General features: G+C 34.9%; 1 protein-coding gene across 1 annotated transcript in view; it reads right to left on the bottom strand.

The window, feature by feature from the left end:
• Nucleotides 1–22,530, bottom strand: part of CSNK1G3 (casein kinase 1, gamma 3) — a 103,940-nt gene extending 81,410 nt beyond the window's left edge. Inside the window, exon 1 of the mRNA XM_011963720.1 lies at nucleotides 22,392–22,530. The gene's annotated coding sequence lies outside the window, so the exon portion shown is untranslated. The remainder of the gene's footprint in view (nucleotides 1–22,391) is intronic.
• Between the last annotated feature and the right edge of the window lie 1,056 nt (nucleotides 22,531–23,586).

Here is a 23,586-nt window from a genome sequence, read left to right as displayed (position 1 = left end):
CGCTTGGTGCAGAGATGAGTTCAATTCCTGTATATCGAAATGTTCTATATCTTAATTGGAAGGCAATTACATGGATATATACATTTGCCAAAACTCATCAAACTATATTTAAAATATATGCATTGTATGTAAATTGCATCTGAAAACATGATTTTTAAAAACAACCTCTCCCATACACACACAAAAAATTGCATGTTTCATCTCAACATGTATGTTTTCCCCAGTATACCATTATTGTTAAACGTACATTAAAATACTGCTTTTGTTTTTATACAAATCTATGGGGTACATGTACAATTTTGTTGCAAATACAGATTGCATATGGTCAACCTCGGGGCTTTTACCATCATACAAAACATGTACATTGTACCCACTAATTAGTTTCTCATCATCCCACTCCCTCCCACCCCCTCACCATTCCAAGTCTCCACTGTGTGTCATTCCACTCTCTAAGTCCACGTATAAACATTTTTAGTACCCACTTATAAGTGAGAATACGTGATATTTGACTTTCTGTTCCTAGCTTAAGATAATGACCTCCAGTTCTAACCATGTTGCTGCAAAAGACATGATTCATTCTTTTTTATGGCTGATGGCTGAATAGTATTCTATTATATATATACACTACATTTTCTTTACACATTCATCCTTTGATGGGCACTTAGGTTCATTCTGTATCTTCGCTATTGTGAACAGTGTTGCCATAAATGTAGGAGTGCAAGTATCTTTTTGATATGTTGACTTCTCTACCTTTGGGTAGATACCCAGGAGTGAGATTGCTGGATCCAGTGGTAGTTCTATTTTCAGTTATTTGAGAAGTCTCCATACTGTTTTCCACATAGGTTGCACTAATTTACATTCCCACCAACAGTGTACAGGAATTCCCTTTTCTCTGCATCCTCACCAACATCTGTGATTTTTTTTGTCTTTTTAGTAACAGTCATTATGATTGAAGTAAGATGATATCTCATTGTGGTTTTAATTTGCATTTCCCTGATGATTTGTGATGCTGAATATTTTTTCATATGCTGTTGGCCATGTGTATATTTTCTTTTGAAAAATGTCTATTCATGTCCTTTGCCCATTATTTTTTTTAATGCCACTTTTTTAATAGATAATGAACCTAATATTTTATTTTAGAAGTTTTATTTGACATATAATGGTACATATTTATGGGATACATGGTGATGTTCAATACACATACTATAAAGTGATCACATCAGAGTAATTAGCATAGGCATCATCTCAAACATTTACGATTTCTTTGTGTTGGGAACATTCAATATACTCCTTCTAACTATTTGAAACTACACATTATTGTTAACTATAGTCACCCTACAGTGGTACAGAAAACTAGAACTAATTCCTCCTATCTAGCTTTAAGAAGCTTTTTTTAAAAACAATCCCTTCTGTACTTTTTCAATTTAGAAGGAAGTAGTTTTCTTTTGGCAAAGTTTCATGTTATTTTCAATATAAAGCTTTTCATTTATGTTCAATTAATCAAATACCAAAAAAACGCATGCTACATGTAATAAGAATTCCAATATTACAATGAAGTAAAAATATCCCTTGGGATATCCATACCCCTTGTCCTCCATCCCACCTGCCCTTGTCAGAGAGAATCATTAGTTTTCATTCAATGTGTATGCTCCAAAGTTTTTAATGCTTGTGCATGCATATAAATACTTATGTAAAGAAATATGTGTAGGTGGGTTGGTTCATTTTACATAAGAGGTCCATATGAAGACTCTGGGGAACCAAAACTGTTCCACAATAGAAGCATTTAAAAGCACATAAAGGACTTTTGCTTTTTCCCTTTCTTATTCCACATGAACCCTAGAGGAGCAAGGGGCAGCTAATGAATGGGAGAATGGAAGAAAGAAGAATGAAGAAGTAACACCTACTTCCCTTCCTCGATAGAGGATCCAGAGTCAACTGTCACGTCTGAAACTAGGAGGGAGGGAGAGGCAGAACGAGTGATGAGTTAGCTTAAAATTGAACATCAAAATTTGAACAGGTCATTTTGATATCTGAAAAGTAATCCATTGAGAAAATAGAACTATTCTTATAAAGATACATAACAAGAAATCACTGAAAATGGACTAGGATATCATTCATGAGTCGGGAAGTGAAAATAATCAAAATATACAGATGACAATAGTGGTTAGGGAGAAACTAAGCCATTTCCTATTTTATTCCATCTAGTTTAGTACATTCAGGTAAGTGTTCATAAACTTGTAATAATGTATTTTTTTTTACTTTTCAAATATACTTTTAACAAATTAGAATTTTAATTAAAATATTTTCTTAGTAAGAGTCTTAGTATGTTATAATATTTTCCCTATGATAGCACCTACCAAGCATTATTAGAATTGCCTCCATGTTTGTCTATACCAGGAGTCATGGAATTACAGCCTGCAAGCTATTTGCCTATTTTTATAGAACCTTGGACCTAAGAATAGTCTTTACATTTTTACATAGTTGTGGGGGGGATTATAAGAAGAATAATATTTTATAACATGCGACAATGATAAGAAATCCAAGTTTAGACTTCATAAATAAAATGGTATAGGAATCCATGCTAATTTGGTTACATGTTGTTACGGATGCTTTTGTGCTACAAGAGCAGAGTTGAATAGTTGTGACAGAGACCATATGTGGTGCTCTTATCACTTCACGCTGCTGCTCAGAGAATGATAGCAGTGGCATAGTTATAACTTGACAGTAGTGCCACACACATAACTTACAACTACATCGTACTTATTTTTTTTATTACCAATGCATATAGATCATGTCAAAACCAATACAGAAAGTGGACTTTCACGGTCGTGCTTTTAATGCACAATGGAGTGTTATTTGTTCTCAAATTAGATGAGAAAGCATTGTGTTTATTACACAATGGCACTATGCTGAACAACACAACACACGTGGACATGACCAAGTATATTAGTTTTCTATTACTGTGTTACAACTTATTAAAAACTTAGAGGTTTAAAACAACACAAACTTATTATCTTGCCGTCTCTGTGGATCAAAGCCTGGGCACAGCTTAGCTAAGTGATCTGCTCAGGCTGTATTCAAGGTATTGGTTAGGACACTTTCTCATCTGGAGGTTCAAGTGGGGAAAAAATCCTCTTCCAAGCTCCTTCAGATTGTGGGCAGAATTCATATGCTTGCAGTGTATAACTGAGAGCCCCCAGCTTTTTGCTGGCTGTCAGATGGAGGCCACCGTCAGTTTCTAGAGGTTGCCTACAGTTTCTAGAAGCTGCCTATAGTTTGCCATGTGGGCTTCTCCAAAATGGCTGCTTATTTCTTCAAGCCCTCAAGAAAAATCTCTAGCTCTGATTTTCTAAGATTGAGTATTATATAAGGTAGCATAACCTTCTCTTATACCTAAGTCCCAAGCTTTGTATCCTGCTGCAACACACCAATTCTCCCAAGTCTTGGGATCCTTGATAGCTGCTTCCAGACCTCTTTAATGCTGCTTGCTAGACTAAGTACTATTATAAAGAGCACAGAATTAAACAAAAGTAGTCCTGGAATCCCATTTAGCTCCTATTTAGTTGTATAGCATTGAGCAAGACACTTAAATCTGTCTAAGCTCATTTTAATAATTATAAAATAAAAAGATTAGACTTGGAAATTTCTAAGGATATTCTTATATTATATGCAGTTTTGTAATTGCCTGTTGTTATTTGATGACAAGGGCTCTAGTATATGTAACTCCATGATCTCTGAACCTAGCACATTGCCTGGCACCTAGGACAGTTAATTCATACTGTAAATGAATAAATGAGTTCTTTCTATCTCTAAACATTTCTAGTCAATAAGCCCCATCCATGTACAGGATCCCAAGAAATTTATGAAGAAAAAAAACAGCAGAGCAAACAGAACAGCAAAAGAAACCTAAATCATTTACCCAGAAATACTAGCCTAGTCCCTCAATCACAAATATAAGACAATCAAGTACCACTAGATACATCAGGAAAGCTAACAATACGAAAAATACTCTCTTTCAAAAAAAAAAACAAAACAAATAAAAAAAATACCTCTTGGAGAAGCAGATCATTTGAAGAATAGAAGAGAACTTTAAAAACAGCAGCAAAAATTGAAACAATTAGCTCCTAAGGGCTTTTGAGAAGTACAATTAACTTACAAATATAATAACAAAATAATGCTGCATTAAATGGAATAAACAAGAACAAAGTGGGGGAATAATCCTAATATTTAAAACAAAAATATAAAGACATTAAAAAAAAGAAAAAAATGGAAACAATCCAATATCTCCAACTTCCAACTTATAATAAAAATTAACAAGGAGAACAGAGAAAATTTAAAAAAAGAAATCATAAAAGAAAATTTCCTGAGCTGGGGCCAAAAGCGGCCGCAGAATATTAAAAAGGAAAGCAAAGCAACTCTATCATACTACTTGATTCAAAAGCTTGCCATAATACTGTAAGATAGATAACTGATTTTCAACTCTTAAATTCAACCTTACCAAAAAGAAAAAATGCAAGATAAAAGTCATGTAAAAATATAAATTTAACCAACCTTGACAGTGTTAAAATAATACTACAATTGAAACTGACAGAAGCTCCGCTGTTAATGGGGAATAGGTAAGGTAAAAGGAAGGATGGGGCAAGAATACCCGCATCCTGCAAAGTATGGAATTAAAAGATAACCTAAAAATTTACTAGAACAAGAAATAGAGATGTAAGAACATTATTTCAAGTGTCAGCAGTAAGTAAGAGATGAAGTAAACTTAATAACTACCCAAACATTTAAAGACACAAGAGAAAGTGGGAGTATGTGAGCTAAAATTTCATTCTTAGTGGAGAATTAAAAATACAAAAATTTGTCATAGTATGAAAGAGAAAAGTGTATGCTAATTATTAAAAATTCATAAAAGTAACCACCTGAAGCATTTAAAACTGAAATAACTAAAAGTGGTTCTATCTACTGAAAAATTCAAAGACTAGAAATAAGAGGCAAGAGACTACTGCTTATATTTTCCATATACGGGCATTAATTTAATCTATTAATTCTACTATCAACAAATGAGTAACTTGCATCCTAAAGATAGCTAAAAAGCACTGTCAAATTTGAAAAGAATACTTCAAAAAAATTAACAGTGCAAAGTATTAAGTGCCTCTACAAACCAGTTTTTGCTTTTGCTTGCTTACTTTTAATGAAAACAGACTCCATCAATAATAGTGGAGACAGCTGTGGAGTTCTTAACCTGAAATCCATAGACTTCCTGAGAATTTTCTAAAGAGAAAATCCATAGTTTTCAACAGGTTTGATATCAAAAGATTATATGATCTTTAAAAAAAAGTTAAGAACCACTGAAGAGAATACTGTTATTTTCCCACTGAATGGCTTTATAAATATATTCTTAGAAGCAATCTATCCTAAAAACTTAAGTAATATCGGCACTTTATTTAAAAGCCAACTTTGTTATAAAAATTTATTTAGGGCAGTTTGTAATACATGCACTACAAAAAGGATGAAGAAAAGATTTACATAAAGAAATCAGCAGAGAAGTAAAATCTTAGAAATAAAACTACATAATACTAACAATATACCATGAGTTTCATTACCCATTCAAAGCAAATGTATTTTTTGCACTTTCTAGTAGTCGGGCAAAAACAAAAATATGATTAGAAATAGAATTAGCTACAAAATTCAGAGCATACATTAAAATTATACCAGCTGCTAAAAAGATCTACGAATAATCTTAGTATTGTATTATACCTGCAGATGCAGTCAATGGCAAAAACTGAAAATTTCCCTCACAGAAGCTTTAGATTCAAAAATTACAAGGAAGAGAACAGAAAAATGCATCTTGAAAACTTAAAAATTAGTCACCCATTAAAATATAAACTACTGAGAGAAGAGTCACAGAAATATCCAACTTACAATTTTTTGTAACATAGTTACTTATACTGCTTTATATTTTAATTTTTACAAGAGATTTTGCCTCTTTAACTGAAACCTTAATCCATCTACTACTAAAAATAACAGACATAGATTTAATGTAGCATAAAGCCACATGTGTGAATAAATGGTAATATTTATGACTTCTATTCAAGTCTGTAATTATTCTCAGTTTACTAACTTATTTAAATATCTACATTAAAAAGACAGGAATTCTTAAAAGTAACCACCTGAAGCATTATTATATAATTATATACTACTATAATTACATACTACAGAGACTTTTTTTTATCCCAGAAAGATTTAGTAACTATCATCTACAACACTTTATATTTTTGAAACTTGATTTCAGTGATGTCTTTGTACATTCCTATTAAGACCCAGGAATTTCTAGCTTTCAAAAATTATCACCCAGTTTTGTTTCAACAATGTTCTCCAAACTGTGGATCAGGGCCCATTAGTGGACCATTTAATCAATATAATGAGTCTCAGACAACAGTTTTTTTAAATAAAATAGTACCAAAGAGGAAAGAAAATGGAGTGCACATATGTAATAAGGATAAGTCATTTAATAAGATTTGTAGGCTTTAAATGAATGTGCATGTATCATTGGGTCAGTAATCAAAAAGTATTTCTACAGTTTAAAAGCTACTGTATTATGGCACAGGAGTATCATCAAAACATACTATACTATAATCAGTTACAATTAAGTCAATTATTAAATGAGAAACCTTATTAAAATTTAAATTTCCTAGGTATAAATATTACTGGAAGTCTAATTAATAGTCTAAATTATTCAGATCTCACTGTTCTCCAGTAACTACAATCTGACCATTTCATAGATCCTCAAAATGTCTTTTATGCCTTCTATTCTCAATTTCACAAGTGAATTTACACTCCCATTTGTAAAACCCTTTATCATAGTCCATATGTCTCAATAGTTGGAAGGGGAGGAAATATTTAATTTTTATTTATTTATAATTATTATTTATAATTATATTTATTCTTTTTTTGAGACAGGGTCTCACTTTGTCACCCAGGCTGGAGTGCAGTGGCTCGAACATATCTCAAAATAGCTGGGACTACAGGTGCATGCCACTACACCAGGCTAATTTTTGTATTTTTTGTAGAGACAGGGTTTTGCCATGTTGCCCAGGCTGGTTTCAAACTTCTGAGCTCATGCAATCTGCCTGCCTTCGTCTCCCAATGTGCTCATATAAGTATGAGCTACCGCACCCAGCAGAAATATCTAATTTGAAAATACACGGTCTCCTAAGTATTTATTATACATAAGCCCAGAAAAGCAAAGAGCACCTTCATCTTTATGAATGACAGGAATCAAAAATGAAGCCAAGGTCATGCTAAATTTATATTACCGAAATATTCACCACACCAACCTCTGTGAGCAGGTCGTCTCACTATCTACAATCAGAAATTCCACTGCAAACCCTAATCCTAACAATGCTATAAAATTTAAACTGCAAGCCATCAAGGAAATTTTGGGATGCTTATTTTCATTCAACAAATATTTACTGAGTATTTACCATGTACTAGACATAGGTACAGGTCTAGGTGCTAGAAATACAGTGATGAACTTGCCCTCAAAAAGATCTCATCAGGAGTCTTAATGATCTATCTAATTCCATTACCCACAACTTTCTAGAGTACGGTTTTAATACTGATTTAAAAGAATTTTTTTAATCTCAGGAAAACCACAAAACAGCTGATTTATCAGCAGTTATGTTTTATAAAGTAATTTCAAATAGTGAACCACTGCTTCCAAGACAAATACAGTTATGGTCTGCCAGCCTCTGGTCACAAGACTTTCATCAACCAATCGATACATAGTTTAGTTTTTTGTATGTTTCTCTTTCAAGACACCTTATTTAATATACATCTCTGATTCATTAACATTGCACTAACAGCTAACAGCATTATACTCATGCCTGAACTCCCCTTATTTAACACATGAATTTTTTCCATAAGGCTTATCACACCTCTCTTGCACTTAGGACCACTAGGCAGCAGCACATCAGCCCTACGCTTGGGGGCCATTTTAAACAGTGAAATCACCAGGAAAAAGGTAATAAATAGCTTGCAAAAAGCAAGCTTTTCATCAGAAAGTGGAGAACCACCTTATTCAACCTCAACTGGGAACATGCACATTGGGTGACTTAAAATTTTTGCCACTCTGGGTATGCACCTGTCTGTGAATGACTGGGACTACTGAGTTTAGGGTTAAAGCAAGTAAATTTACAAATATGGAATCTCTGAATAATGAGAATAAATTCTAATTGGTGAGGGGGATTTTCTCTTTAAAAGTACTCTAGCTAATAAATGAATAAGAAATGACAACTAAATTATAACCATTACACAACTCTTAGTAAATTAATGGACTAGGCAAGAATCATCAATGACTGCTAACATTCCAAAAAGAAAGACAACCTTTGATCTTCCCAATGGAAGAAAAAACAATTGAAACCGAATCTGATCAAACCTCTGCATCTCACTACCAATTTAGAGGAAAGATATGGGACAACGTTTTCACTCTTTAACATTAAGATACTCCATTTGTTAATCTGATGTCCTTAAGGAAAAGAGTCATTTTATTCAATTCTGTCTCCCTAATATCTATTATAACACATACCAGTCAACACTGATTGAAAGTTTCTTAAATAAATAAGTGAATAAATGAATAAATGACTGAACAACCTCTTAGAAATTTAAGAATGTTAATTTATACGATCATCACTTTTTCAAATAAAGGAGGAAAGAGAAAGTCATGGGCAGACAGGCAATTTATAGCTCTAAGAGATATTACAGGTGGAATAACACTCCACAAATCAAAGGTCATTTACACGGGGATTTCAACTCTTCAAAACAAAGCTATGAGCCAGAAGAAAAAGAAATTCACTAAAGGAGGTTACAAATGTATATTCTCTTCATTAAACAATAAGAGCCTCTAAATTCCACTTGAGTCAGACACTTTCATTTTCAAATAACTCTAATAAGTTTATAATAGAATACAAATTAAAACAGAAAACTGAAGTGACTAGTAAAATTATGACTGAGAACAAGGAAGACAAACAACTTTATCCTCATCAATAGGTTTATAGACATCTCTTCAAAACAGCAGTTTATAGCTGAGGTTCAGAATGAGAGCCCTAAACTAACAAGATTTGAATATGTTCAGAAAACACGGAGAAAACAGTACTACTTTGTAAAGTTTGTCATTAAAAGAAAAATAAAATAAAATAAAATGTATTTTGGTAAAAGGCTATGCTATTTATCTATCAGATCATTCCCTATAATGCTAACTAAATGAGAAAGTACATCCAGAAAAGTCAGTGGTTGTATCACACGTGGTTCTCATAACAAAGTTATATTCATTCTTCTCAACTACAGTGATAATTTTCTAAAGTATAAAAATATATAACTACTAATACACAGCCTAGTATATGCAAAGGCCACAAATTTAAAAGGCTCATTTAAGGGTAATGATGTTTGGGTAAGTATGTGTCAACTCTCCTCACAGATTTACTACAACTGATTGTAAATTATAAATAAGTTAACAACTTCAAAATTCTAGAATGAAACGTGCAACAGATGATAGAAACAAGCTGAAAGTACTACTACTTCTCTGGAGATGGGATTTCCTTCTGCCCAGCTAAATCAAGAGACTTCTTCCCCCAAACTATGAAAGCCTTAAGACAGAGACAGAGAATTGACCCAAAGGTACCTTAAACCCCAATGTGAACACAAGGTTTTAAAAGCCTAGTTTTTCTTATAGAGGTCAGGACTACATTACTTGAACAAGAAACAATAGTTACAGAACACAATGAAGATTGCATTCATTTAAAAATGAGGCTCCCGTAAATCAGTATTTCTAAATGACAGATCTACAGCAATAAAAATATCACATTCAGGATATTACTATACCAGTATTGCTGGTGTGCAATCACGCTAACAAACCAAAGTGATTCAATACAGCCAACTTAAATTTTAGAACTGCTTACTACTAGAACTCTTCTATATCACCAGTGGGAATAAAAAGGGTACTGCCACTTTGAAAAATAGTTTGGCAGTTTCTTATAAAGTTAAACACACACTTGCCATATGACCCAACAATCCCAACTTCAGCATCTTACTCAAGGAAAAAAAAAATTATGCTCATAGACACACACACACACACACACAAACCCTGTACATGAATGAAACATTTCTTAATGGGCAAATAGATAAACGTGGTGAGGTACATCCATATAACAGAATATTCCTCAGCAGTAAAAAGAAACCACTGACACTCGCTACAATATAGATGATTCTCAAATGCATTCTGCAAAGTGAAAGACGCCAGAATCAAAAGGTTATATAACACATGATGCAATTTATATGATATTCTAGAAAAAGCAAAATTATAGAAAGAGAAAACAAATCAGTGGCTGCTAGGAGTGGGAGAAGTTGACTGCAAGGGGAATTTTAAGCGGTGATAGAACTGTTCTGTGTTTTGATTATTGGCAGAGTGAATTTTAGAGAGAAAAACTAATATAAAAATATCTTAAAATAGTAAGTAATTGAAATGCTAAAAAAAAAAAAAAGAATATTTCCTCTAACCAAATGTTCTGGCCACCCAATAATACATTTAATTTTAACTTCTGCCATTTAAAAAAAAAAATGTATTTCTAGGCTGGGTGGCTCATGCCTGTCATCCCAACACCTTGGGAGGCCAGAGTGGGAGGATCACTTGAGGCCGGTTCAAGACCAGCCTGGGCAATATACCAAGACCCTGTGTCTACCAAAAAATTAATAAATAAAATGTTGTCAGGCATGGTGGCGTATGCTTGTAGTCCTGGCAACTTTGGGTGCTGAGGTGGGAGTATCACCTGAGCCCAGGAGTTTGAGGCTGCAGTGAGCCATGATTATCCCACTGCACTCCAGCCTTGGCAACGGAGTGAGACCTTATCTCTAAAAATAAAGTTAAAAATATTTCTGTAAAGTATTTCCACATTTTTTTTTTTTTTTTTGAGACAGAGTCTTGCTCTGTTGCCCAGGCTGGAGTGCAGTGGCACGATCTTGGATCACTGCAAGCTCCGACTCCCGGGTTCACACCATTCTCCTGCCTCAGCCTCCCGAGTAGCTGGGACTACAGGTGCCCGCCACCACGCCCGGCTAATTTTTTTTTTGTATTATTAGTAGAGACTGGGTTTCACCATGTTAGCCAGAAGGTCTCGATCTCCTGACCTCGTGATCCGCCTGCCTCAGCCTCCCAAAGTGCTGGGATTACAGGCGTGAGCCACCGCGCCCGGCCAGTATTTCTACTTTTAAGCCTGAGCAGCTAAGTCAGATGCTTGTGTTTATTATTTTATTTAAATTGGAAACACTTTATGTGTTTGAGATTGTCTCATACAACTGTAACAATGCAAACTGCCAGGCGTGGTGGCTCATGCCTGTAATCCCAACACTTTAGGAGGCTGAGGTGGGCAGATCACTTGAGGTCATGAGGTTGAGACCAAACCTGGTCAATATGCTGAAAATTCAAAAACTAGCTGGGCATGGTGGAACACACCTATAATCCCAAATACTTGGGAGGCTGAGGCAGGAGAAGTGCTTGAACCCAGAGACGAGGCCGTAGTGAGCCGAGATCGCACCATTGCACTCCAATCTGGATGGCAGAGTGAGACTCTGTCTCAAAAAAAAAAAAAAAAAATGCAAACAACTGGTGTAGGATAAGCTTGGTACCTTGCAAGGCGTTTAATCAAGGTTCTCCCATGTTAACATTCTCCCTGATTTAAAAAAAAAAAAAAAAGAAACAATCTATTCAACAAATAAGTGATCATTAAAGACTTATTATGTGCTAAAGGTAGGAAATACAAATGGCAAACAAGACAACCCGCCTGACATCACATAGCTTAAGCAAGCAACAAAATATGATACGAACGACAATAAAATTCGAGTGCTTTCCGAGCACAAAGCCAGTGCATATAACCTAACTGTGTAAATTTTAAACCTTATTCTTGAGGTGGAGAAGAATGGCTACCTGTAAGTTTCACATGCTGCTATTAGGATCTAGAGAGTGCCTGTTATCTTGTTGAACTTGAAAACATAGCTTAAAATGCATACAACACTAGTGCTCCCCCTCCCATTATCCTTCAGTGTTTAAGGATGGAAAGAAAGCAAAGAGACCACATACACAGAACACTACCTCTGCATAAGAGGTACAATAACCATTTCCTTAAAACAAAAGTCCTCTTTAGGGAACTATAATACTAAAATATGTAAATTTATTTGTCACCTTTCTGGCAGGCAGAAAATTTTTCTGATACAGAATACCATAACTACAAGTTTTTCTTCTTGAGGAATATTATCTTACAGTGGGGGAGGAAGAGGAAGAGGAAAAGAACCGAGAAGAACCAGAAAGTATGGGAATAGGAACTGGAGGCAAAAAATAAGAATAAGCCAAAGCAGATATAAATATATTTGAAATGAAGTCTTAAAAACAAATTAAGGAAGTTTAAGGAAACTAAAACAGAGGCATTGCAACCACACCCCTGCTTCTTTCTATTATTAAAAAAGGAAGCCAAGATATGTAAAAGAGAGGGCTGCCTGTAGGCGCTTTGGCATGAAGTTATCATGTGCAAAGGTAAAATTATGTAACCCCAAGGACTAAAAAGAGTGTTTGATGAATACTCAGTTATGCCAAAGTTACCCAAAACATTTTCCATCTCAAGCATCCTAATTACACAATGCTTCTGGGACTACAGTGACCAGAGTTAATAACTTAGTGTCAAAAACCCAGGAGAGCTTTCAACAACTGTTAAAGAAACTAACACAGATTCAAATAAAATGCCATTTTGCATTTATATATTTACAAGAAAAAAGGCAGAAGGAATTTACTAGCATCTTACTGAAACTCCACCTCAGAGAAGTAAGATATGGAGTAGTTTCTATTAAGGGGCTGATGCAGGTCCATAGCTCGTTTTCCAACATTCTGGCAGTCAAACATGTCTTAGAATTCAGAATGTCTGGAGATTTTTGACAGGTGATACAGTGGGTATACACCATATATTTAACAACACCTCTAGAGAAGGCTGGGATAGTACAGAAAAGCCTGGGACAGCACACTATAATCAAACATTTGCTATTTCCACAATGAAACCTTTAAATATATGAAATAAAGAGAACAGTCAGAACAGATTTTGTGAAAAAATCAATTTGTGCCAAACACACGGAAAAAGTTTTGGTTTTCAGAGTGCTGTGGATGTTAGAACTGTTGAAAAGGAATTATGGTCCTATAGAACGATACTCATTACTCTTTATCATGTACCAATTTTATTGTGGTATTTTAGTAAATCCAGAATAATTCCAAAAGTCTCCTACTGGTTCACACAACATGTCCTCTAAACCCTACCCAGTGCTAAACTTCTGTACCACATTCTCCTATCAGGGCAGTTTTTAGAAATCTAACCCTTGCAATTTATAGAACTGCCAAATCCAATTTTGCCACCACACAAAAAATGTTCATTGAATTGAATATATTGAACTCATCCTAAAATGGCTTGCTCTCATTTTGTCACAGAAAAAACACTGTAATTGCTGAGGGTGTTCCTGACCCAGGAAGCAACATCAAGTCAGTCACTAAAAGGACCCTAATTTTGTCCCAGATATCGAGATGCAACAACCCAATAAAACCCTATTATCATAGTGTATTTACGTGTATATATTTCCAAACTATATGCAATATAAACAATATAATCTATATGCAATAAACACAATATACTATAACTAAGGTAAAATATTTTCACTGAGCGGGAAAAAACAGAGACCGTTCCTCATCAACAGTGGTATAAAAAAGAATAAAGCAGTAGAAGTGCGGTTATACTAAATAACCCTTTTATCCTGATGTTCCATAAAAAATACAACTCAATGACATTGTAAATATGGTAAATATAACCTAAAATGAATACCTTTATTAGTAACACTTCTTGCCCTCTTATAATTTGTAATAACTTTAAAGATATCACTTAGGTCTCCTAAGATTTCCAGAAACAACTTAACTGATGCCTTAATTTATTTTTGATAAATTTCCCCATAACAAACTTTCCAAGCTTTAGAAATTATTTAACTTTGGCATTATACTTATCAAAGACTGCTAATGAGCAATGAATATAGAGGCCTCACTAAGGATGCTAAGTGAGGTTAGCATCCTTGGATTCAACCAACCTCAGATTGAGATATTCAGGGAAAAAAAGCATCTGTACTAAACATGTACAGACTTTTTTTTTAACCATTATTTCTAAACAATACTTCATAACAACTATTTACATAGCATTTACATTGTATTAGGTATTACAAGTAATCTAGAAATAACCTAAAGTATAGGGGAAGGTGTCAAAGGTTACAGGCAAATACTGTGCCATTTAATATAGGTACTTGACTACATCCTTGGAAATTTTTGTTTTGTTTTGTTTTGTTTTTGAGACAGAGTCTTGCTCTGTTACCTAGGCTGGAGTACAATGGTGCGATCTCAGCTCACTGCAACCTCTACCTCCCAGGTTCAAGTGATTCTCCTGCCTCAGCCTCCCAAGTAGCTGGACTACAGGCGTGTGCCACCACACCCGGCTAATTTTCTGTACTTTTAGTAGAGAAAGGGTTTCACCATGTTAGCCAGATGGTCTCAATATCCTGACCTCGTGATCCACCTGCCTCTGCCTCCCAAAGTGCTGGGGTGAGCCACAGCGCCCAGCTCATCCTTGGATTTTGGTAGCCGTGAGGGGTCCTGGAACCAATTACTGAGGAACAACTAACTGTATGAAGCTATGAACAGAAACCACTACTTTAACTTGATTCTCTTGCTAATATTTTCTTTGCATTTTCTTCTGTGTCATCTTCATACCTCCACTCCAAATTTTAAAAAGACAGTTGGAAAATAAAACTCATTTTTTTAAAGGGTTAAGAGGAGAGTGTAAAATAAAGGAGAAATTAGTTATTTTCAACCCTGCAGCACACTGGAATCGTCTGTAGAAATCCTAAAATATATCAATGCCCTAGCCCTTTCCGGGCCCTACTGATTATTTATGGAATATAAATTAGCATGGGTAGGATCCCAACATCTGTCTTTTTTTTTAAGCTGCCAAGAAAACTGTAATATGAAGTCGGGCCAAGAACCACTAGTAAAAACTTTCTCCACAAACCCTTCCCTCCTCTCATCTATTTAGTTAAATGTTAGCATTCCCAGCCCCATAGCAAGGACTGCAGGAACTCTCTTTAAAATTGGCCATTTTACTTCTTTCATTTACTCTGTCACAGAAGAAAAATTACTAATTTTCAAATGGAAATTTGTAAACAAGTGTGTATAGTAAAATTAATTTTAGCTTATTGGATATTCTCATTCCCAAATGCTCAGGATTTCTTTTCAGTCTTCAAAAAACCACCTTCATTAGTAGGGTATTAAGGTAAACAGCAAAGCATACAATAATAAGCAAATACACAATATGCATTATTCCACTTATCAACTTTCAAGGATATCGGAAAATATGCAAAACAATTATCTTAAGGAGTTGATTATATTAACTACAAACATTTGCAGAATCTCAATTATATAAAGACACATCAGCTACAACATATCCTGATGCTCATATGACAGAAAAAGTACTCAGTAAAGATTCTTTTTTTAAATAAAAACTGGCATCACAAGATTTCACACCTTTAAGACTTAAAGATTTACATTTTTGAAGTAGGGAGAGTCGGACTGTTGTCAGATTCCCTAAAATAAATGTAGAAAAGAAAATAATGTTTTGTAAAAAATACGCATCTATAAACACTTTTTTTCAGTGTCATCTACAACTGACGCCTACTAGTTTCATCTCCAAAACAATACTAGACTCTTGTTGTACTCCAAATTAGAATTTGTACTCCAAATTAGAATTTTATTAAAAGGTCCTATAGTCATAAATTTGCACACACTAAGACTTACAGAATACCAGAAATTTTCTCTCTTCTGTCCTGATTACCTAATATATTTGCCTGCCACTTGAAAGTATTCATTGCTAGAATATAAAATAAGTATTTCACAGAAACAGAAAATAAACATGACACAGACTGGGTGTAAAGAAAAAAAAAATTTTCACTTCCCTTTTTGCTAAAGGAAATTCTGAATATAATTTTAACTCTAATAAATCACAGTCTAATACACACGGCCTAGTATACCACCTGAAGTCAAACCAAACAAATTAAAAAAACAGATAACACAATAATTTCAAAATATTCAGAAGTCCACTAATTTTATAACATATATTTGTACCAAAAGATATTATATGGCCAATTTCAACTTAAAACTTTAAGAGAAGTAATTTTAATAAATCCAATTTTAAACATAAAGAAAACTGCAAAGTATCAATACACTTGAGGCACACTTTATTCATGGTAATATACAAGGAAAGCAAAGTTACGTATTAAAATCTAAACTGGTAGTAAACACATCCCACCCCAAGATTCTACTCTCCTCAAAAAAAAAAAAATTACTGTTTTTTCTGATGGTAGAAATAATGCACAGTGATAGCTGAAAACCCAAACAACATAGAGAAGTACAGGAAGTATAAAAATAAAAATCATCCTAAATCTCACCATTTTATAAGCAACTGTTATTAACATAAATATTCTTCCAGAAGACGGAAGGGTTTACTCCACATACTTACAACCCATACATATATGTACCTATGTATATATGTATAGCATATATGCACATATATATTCCTTTCATTTACATATATTGACAGTAAAGAAATGTTTAAGATCATTTTCTTGAAAATAAAATAATAAATTGTCCCAAACAGTCTGCTTTTGTATTTTCATTTAAGCAGGCTAGGTTTAAGATTATTGGGTGTGTGTGGTAGTGTGTGTGTGTGTGTGTGTGTCTGTCTATCTTTCTGTGCAATGTTGTCGTTGTTGACTGCTTGAGGCAAGCTGAAAAATTCTGTCTGTTTACTTATTTTACTGGAAAAAAAGAAAGAAAACTTCTGGTTAAATTTTTCCAAAGCCTAAGAACACAGGTATCTGTACTAAAGGTGATTAGCTGACTGATTTACAGTGGTAGCCCAGAGTCCTGAGCAAAACTGCAAAGCAAGCAAGATTATTATGGCCTCCTAATTCTTACTTAGAAAAAGTATCACACTAGTAATTAGGATATAAGAGTTCTACTAATCAGGAGTGTGACTTGAGCATTTCAATCTTCCTATGATTCACTTTAATTCTAAAATTCTATGGTTCTTCCCTTTCTCCCCATTCCCTCACCAACTTTGCTGCTCTCAAAATAAGTAAAAACCATCCTTTCCTCCAATCTCACTGGTATTCCAGGATTCCAAATAAATCCTTCTGACCAAGAAACTCCCATTTCCTCAATTCACTTATTCTCCCCAGACATGCCAAGCAAAGTAATCAATGAAATCAAAGGTATGGGCAACTTTATGGTGAGGAAGGAAAGCAACAATGCAGAAGAAAATTTTAAATGAGTTTATAGGAACACATTTTTAATTTAAAATTAAATAGCTTCATGAGTTTCACAGAAAAAAATTATAATCTTTCAACTTAACCACCTATTTTATTGACTGAAAGTTAGCCAATGAAAAAATAAATCAGGGTTTTTAGCTCCTAAAATATTCAGATCCAGCCAGGCGCGATGGCTCATGCCTGTAATCCAGCACTTTGGGAGACGGAAGCAGGAGGATCACCTGAGGTCAGGAGTTCAAGACCAGCCTGGCCAACATGGCGAAACCCCATCTCTACTAAAAATACAACAATTAGCCAGGAAAGGTGGCGAGTGCCTGTAATCTCAGCTACTCAGGAGGCTAAGGCAGGAGAATCACTTGAATCCAAGAGGCAGAGGTTGCAATGAGCCGAGATCACACCACTGCATTCCAGCCTGGGAGACAAGAGTAAAACTCCATCTCAACAACAACAAAAAAAAGTAACTGGCCAGCCACGGTGACTCACACCTATAATCCCAGCACATTGGGAGGCCAAGGCAGGCAGATCATTTGAGGCCAGGAGTTCGAGACCAGACTGGCCAGCATGGAGAAACCCCATCTATACTAAAAATACAAAAATTAGCTGGGTGCGGTGGCATGTGCCTGTAATCCCAGCTACTTCGGACACTGAAGCACGAGAATCGCTTCAAAACAGGTAGATACAGCGGTCACTATTGATCATCTCTCTAACATCCATATCCCCCAAATTATTCCTTCCCACAATTTTTAAAAAATATCCTCCCTCTTCCATCTAACACAGAAAAATGTAATCCCAACACCAATTGCAGAAGGTATCTCCTGATTAGTAGAAACCAACCATGATAACCTTACTTTCCTTGAGATAACTAGTTAGGATGTACATGTGACCTAATTCTGGTCAATAAGATATGAAGAGAAAAGTATGTTGGTAGGCTTATGCAAAAGATTTATTTGCTTTTCCAGAGACAGAGACAGAAAGAGAGAGATCCATTCCTTCCTCGGGCCAATGCATGTCTAGATGTGATCTTGCTGTTGGCCTTAGGATGACTCCAACACACAGAAGACACAGAGCCAAGAAAAACACAGAGAGGCAGGCCAGAGCCCTCAAGTATTAGCTTGGAGCCACCCACCCTACCTTCATACTTCAATGTGCCATTTCAGCATCTACTGTAATTCAGCAAGCAATGTGGTTACACCAAAATACACAGCATACCACATATATCGCTCCTTCTCCAACCTGAACTTCCTGCTCCTTCAACTGAAAGTTCTCCTTTCCATTTGGACGGAGCTAGGCGAGATAGGAGGCTCAAGTGCTCCCGTATATATCAAGGGTGCCACATTTCCTCTCCCAAAGAACAATCTCCTCTACCTCAGCATTCCTACTTGGATGGAGGAGATGTTGGAACTATAAGAAGGCTTACCCCTCCAACCCTGACAGTATATAAAAGTTGCAAGGTAGCTTATGAAATCAGATTAGGGACCATATTGGGAAATATGTGAGAACCATAGATTGATCACCTGACTAGACAATTAAACAATTCACTCTAAGGAATGAACCTCTGGGAATACCAGAATCTTTTTTTTTTTCCTTAAAGAGGATGCTATTAAATAAATCTCTAAGCAGTAGCGTAAACTAGGAAAGATGATGTTTTAGAAGCAGACAACTTCTTTAATATATTACAATTAATCAACGGTTCTGAAGTTAGCCTAAAAAAGAAATCATTTCTCAACATCTACAAACTCTATATATTTTTATTACAACTAAAACAAAAATGTCCATTCACAAGACAATCTTATAATACAGAGGTATGGCCTTTTCTTCAAGTGTGGGTCTATTGATGAAAGTTCTATTTCATTTTTCTTGCAAAAACCACTCCCCGTAAAACAACACTTGTGATTTCCAGTTTCCGTTTCTTAAACACAGAAAGACATTTTACAAACATGTGAAAACTAATATTATTGCAGATTTTTTAGATTATTAGGTTTTTATTTTCCCTGATCATTTAAAATTATTTCACCCTCATCTATTTCAACCATAATTGATTTTGGCTACTCACTTGATTTCAAAGCAGCCAACTGGTTCTCATACAAACACCTTTTTATCTTCGGAGTTCACTGAATAATAATTCATTAAACTATGTGAGTACAACATCAAGTGTCATAACAGTGTGTTGGGTACAAACACACATGTCTCTTGGTAAGTATACAGTAACTGGGGGAAATAAAAGTTCAAGATCAAACTAAAGAATAGGCTACTGTCACTCAATGTAGCATGAGCATCAGTCAGCAAATTCTACAGAGAGAATGAAGACTATCACTTAATCTCACGAGTGGGTTAAGCAGAGGTCAGGTAAGAGAGATTTTCCTGTAACAGGGTTTTCCCGAGAGTCTTTGCTTGTCTACCCACCAATCCACCCTCTAAAATTCTTATCAGCAACTTCTGAAATGAAGGACAGAAGATTTACACAGTGCCTACTATGTGGCAGGCATCACATAGTCCTTGGCACTTTATATGAATTTCCTTCATTTTGATGAAGAACACAATGGCGGAGTAACAGGGTAACTCTCGTCCCTTTTTTTCCAAATGTAGCTATTAGCTAAAGAAAGTACTCCAGGTAACACAAAGTGATCTAAATAAACGTAATAAATTTGAATACAACTTCAACCTCACATTACTACCCTAGAGAAAAAAACATTAAACTTTGCATTTAAGAAAAAGAGTATCATCAGATCTTATCTCATTCCATTGAAAAGTTATGAAAAATGTGGACATGATTTAGCCACGTGGACATAACTTACTCATAAATTTTCAATAAATTATAACTATGTAACATATAATTACTAAACAAAGCAACCAAAAAAGTATGTCTTATCTCCCCAATACTTCAATTCATTGTTAAGAATGATTTCTTATAACTAAGATGATAAGCACCAAGTGGCAGGAGAGAGTATAACCAATCACTATGGTCTAAGAACAAATCAATGCATATTTTCCTTAGGTTTCATAATAGAAGGGAAGCCCAAACATTTATAGTTGCTAAATCTCAGCTTTCAGAGAGAGCTTAAAAAAAGAAAGAAAAAATGTCTAACAGCAGCCTCCACTATGTCGCTAAAAGTTATACATTTCTACATTTATCTCTCCTTCCGTATTTCCTGAGCAGCTCAGATGCTCCTGAAAATCATTTCACATTAATAAAGCACACTTGATTTCTATACATTAAGAATCCAAGCATAGTTCTGTCCTGCAGATCAGCAAAAGGTGATGCTCTGAGGTACCTTAAATTACCAGAACCATACTGTCTGCACCTACAGAATCCCACAATTAAAGACAGATACCTCAAAACTGCCACTTCTGAAGAAATTACATCATAAAGAATCAACACTCAGACACATACTATCAATTAATACCACTAATTGCCAGCTGCTTGAGAAAAGATCAGGAAAAGGATGAAGACGGAAAATAAGAAAAAATAGATCATTGATAGATTAAGACTTTGAAGTCAGGAAAAAAAAAAAACTGATTCAAATATTCACTCTGCTACTTCCAAGATGTATCTTTCACACATTATTTAAACTCCAGAAGACTGTTTCCTGCTCTCAAAAATGAGGTTACACCACCTAACTCATAGAGTTGTCTTAATAGTATCATTTATGGCCTCTATCAAAGTATGAACTTAATAAATTATAGGAGGTATTGTTGTTGTTACTGGGAGGTTGAAGGGAACACAAATTCAGTTATAAGTCCTTTTTGAATACTAAGAAGGGAATAATTAAGGAAGCTAAGAGGGAAATAATTAGGAGGAAAAAAACCTTCAATTTTCCCTGTAACATGATTTTACACGCACTTATAAACTGATTTTTTTTTCCTAAGCACTCCTTTGATAATGATTAAGTGTGGGGTTACATCATTTTAGGGTCATCTAATATTTAAGATGACTTAAAAACTTCACACACATTTATCCGGAACTGTGAAAGTGTCTCATATTATCATCCCTCTGTTACTGTCAATTTTCTTCACGTACAGATTCCTTTATTATTACTTCATTAACACCACTTTCAGTGAAAACATACACTCTTTACATTTCACTTCATCCACAGTAAATCTCACTGTTAACAACAATGTAACTATTCAATGACCTATATTTTGTTATTTAATACTTCAGCATTCCTTCTATTTAGTTTGATACATCCTTTTGGGAAGCCCTTTGGAACAAAACAACTACTTGTTCCATTCTGAAAAACATCTGAACCAATAAACTATACCAGAATAAGTCTACTCCCAGCATGGAGTGGATTACAGGATGGATCAGAGGAGACACAGAGAAGTAACTGGAGAGCTTCTCTTCCTGAGTCACATTTTTCAGTCTGGCTTGATTTCATGTATAACCAATTACTAGATTACCAGACACACTCATATTAAAATGCAAATAAATAAATATAACGAAACTATGTATAGATTGTTTTGGATTATATACTTTCCTGCTTCCCTTCAGTAGTGCCAATGATAGACAATTGACTATTTTGTAATAACTTGTTTCCTTAAATTTACTATCCTTATTTGCCTACCTACTGTAGCACAGGTTCCGTACATTTGGACCTTCATGCCTCCAACTGACTCATCTTTAAATACAAGTTGGACTTCCATGGCCTGATCTCCAGCTACTTTCATAGCTTCTCCCACAAAGACCTCCTGGCAAAACAGCCTTATGTCCAGTTCAACAAGCCCTATAACACAATCACATGCCTTTGCTCAGGCTGTTCCCTTCACCCAGGAAACTACCCCCACCATCACTCCCTCCACCCCCATTTTGCCTATTAAACTACGTTAAGGCCCAGATGGAGTGTTACCAGCTCTACATTCATTCAAAATTTCCCAGTCAAAAATTAGTGTCTCACACACACCCCATGCGTCCAATACACCTCCAACAAAACCCACAGGAATCTGTGAATTACCTCTGTGTATGTCTGCTTCTCCCTTGAAGGCAGTACTGAGTCTCACTCATCTTCATATTCTACCCACTGTTCCATCCTTGCCACACAGTAAAGGTGGTCCTGGTTGAATTAATTCCTTGATTCCACTAATCCCAGTTCTTTATTTTCAAGGAAGTAATAAATGCCTTTCACGTACAGAAGATTTTGTTAATATATTGTAAATGCTTGCAAAATCTAATGATGAAAATGTCAATAATTACGTAATGCACTAATGTTTAAGCTGATGAATGGCAGAAGGGGTGGATGACTACAATATATCATCAGTAAAGATAATCGTTTCTCAACATTCCCCAAAAAATGTCATTCATGACATTAAAATTAACCTTTCTGTCCCCCATTCTAATAATTACTTCTACTTAATACATATTCAGAAATGAAAGTTCACATAAAGCAGAAGTGTCTGTACATTCTGCTAAGAATATATCTCAAAGCCACACAATGTATTTGATAACATCTTTCTTCCAATGTCCATAAATGTAATTTTTATCTTTTATCTTCTGTGCAACTATAAAGGTTAACTATACAAAATAAGATAATTTTATCTTAAGATACAACTGGAGCAAAGTTTGTAAATAATTACAAAATACACTAAGTACATCTCCAAAAAAAAAAAAGAAAGAAAGCTATTAAGAATGTTACACACCAGATCTGATTTTTTTGACGAAAAATGATTTCTAGTTTCACATCTTTCTAATTCCACATTATTCTCACAATTCCTGTAATGTTTCTTCTAAATGTATGGGGAAAGCCAATATTCCTCGAAGAAACATCTTTAAAAAGCATATAGTTTTAATTTTATATCCCATCTTAGATACAGTTTGCTATCTCCTATATCTGTGCGCAAATGTCATTTGAATCGGAAGAGTTACAAAAGTTAAAATAATGACTTACTTTCTTAATTCATTAAAAATAAGTACGTTTATAATTCTCTAATTTAAAGTAGATATTTTAGCAGAAGATTTAAAAGAGGCCACTGAACAGCCTGGGTGATTACCACAAAAGAGTTAAAAGTAATTCACACAGTGTATCAACAGTAGCTGTCTCCCACACACACAGGCACACTCTCTCTCTCCCCCATCTGAACTTTACCTCCCTAAAACATGAGGTGGGAGAAGGGGAATGACCATGACACAGGCCTAACTACCCCCACCCCAGG

The sequence above is a fragment of the Colobus angolensis genome, unplaced genomic scaffold, assembly GCF_000951035.1.
Source record: "Colobus angolensis palliatus isolate OR3802 unplaced genomic scaffold, Cang.pa_1.0 Scaffold62, whole genome shotgun sequence".
Taxonomy (NCBI): domain Eukaryota; kingdom Metazoa; phylum Chordata; class Mammalia; order Primates; family Cercopithecidae; genus Colobus; species Colobus angolensis.
The sequence above is the reverse complement of the archived record's forward strand: the minus strand, read 5'-3'. Positions and strand labels throughout refer to the sequence as shown.